This window comes from Camelina sativa, chromosome 19, assembly GCF_000633955.1.
Source record: "Camelina sativa cultivar DH55 chromosome 19, Cs, whole genome shotgun sequence".
NCBI classification, from domain to species: Eukaryota; Viridiplantae; Streptophyta; class Magnoliopsida; order Brassicales; family Brassicaceae; genus Camelina; species Camelina sativa.
This window is the reverse complement of record NC_025703.1, coordinates 18,924,342-18,925,684: the sequence shown is the minus strand read 5'-3', so window position 1 is coordinate 18,925,684 and position 1,343 is coordinate 18,924,342. Positions and strand designations below refer to the sequence as shown.

The window sequence follows — 1,343 nt, the reverse complement described above, 5'->3', positions numbered from 1 at the left end:
AAAGTTTACATTTTCAGAAACCTTAGGAAACAATAACAAACTAGTTAATTGGCTAAAACTTATTTTTTTTTATATACAATATTCACTATATAAACAATACTAAAGTGTATAATGTTGACAATATACATATACATAATCTAAGAGGGGGTATTCAAATGATAATTTTGGAGAATTTTGGCTTTTTATTAAAATCATCTGTTATTCAACTTATGATTTTAAAATCACTTCCCAAATCCAATGTTATTCAATTTGGAATTTCTATAAAATCATTCAAAATTACTCACAATACCATGTTATTCAATTAATAATTTGTCAAAATCATATAAAATATACTGTTATTCAAAGCATAAGTTTTTTTTAATAGAAAATCAAAACACAGATTTTAGGAGACTTTGGATATATTTTTACATGAGAAATCCAACAGAAAAAATCACACCTTGGGAGGTGTTATTTTGAAAGATTTGTTTTAAAAAAAAAATAATTCACAAAGAAAAAAGAAATAGTCCTCTGCAAATAACGTCTTCTGTAGTGAATGTGATGATACGTTTCTTTAAATACATCCCTACAAGTGATCATCATTCTTGTGTGTCACTGGCGTAAGATGCAAGACCCGGACCATTAGTGATGACCCATCTAAGAGCGAAACTAGCAAAGAAACTGTCCTGAAATAACCAAAAGGGAACAATAACATGTTAAAACCAACCAATTATAAGCAAGAGAACACCCAGATCAGTGAGAAAGACAACAAGACGTACCTGTAAGTCTTCAGTAAGGAGGACAGGCTTTACAGAGTCATAGAGTCCAAAGTACAGACCACAATAGACAATGATACCAACACAACACAAGAGATGTTAAATCCAGGGTAAAGACCAGCAATACCATTAGACTTGAGTGTCTTTCTGTAAACATAGACAAAACCATCAAATTGTCTACCACCACCTCCTTTCTTTGCAGCCTTGGCATCATTGGCAAGACGGGTACATATGTAGTCAAGGGAATACACAAACAGAAGGATATAACAGAAAAAGCGTTTGGGTATATGCATTCAAATAGTAAGCGATCCCTTCTTTTAGTCGCATTAGAGTGTAGAAGACATGATTAATTCCTTCACAGTTCGATCGCATCGTCCAAAATGGAAATGTTAGCAGTAATGATATCAACAACCTTCGAGAATTTCCTATTCGATATAGTCATGACGAGAATGGAGAATGAAAACGATAGGGTGATAATTGAAAACAATGACCTTGCAAAATTATTCACTTCATGACGAGGATGGTTTTGTTTGGAATCCAGTTTTTTCATTTTGGTTATAAAAATCTCTTAAAATCACCCAATATATTCTT

The 1,343-nt window shown here is 32.2% G+C and overlaps 1 pseudogene; it reads right to left on the bottom strand.

Annotated features, from left to right (window-relative positions):
- Positions 576-1,045, bottom strand: LOC109130864 (annotated as a pseudogene).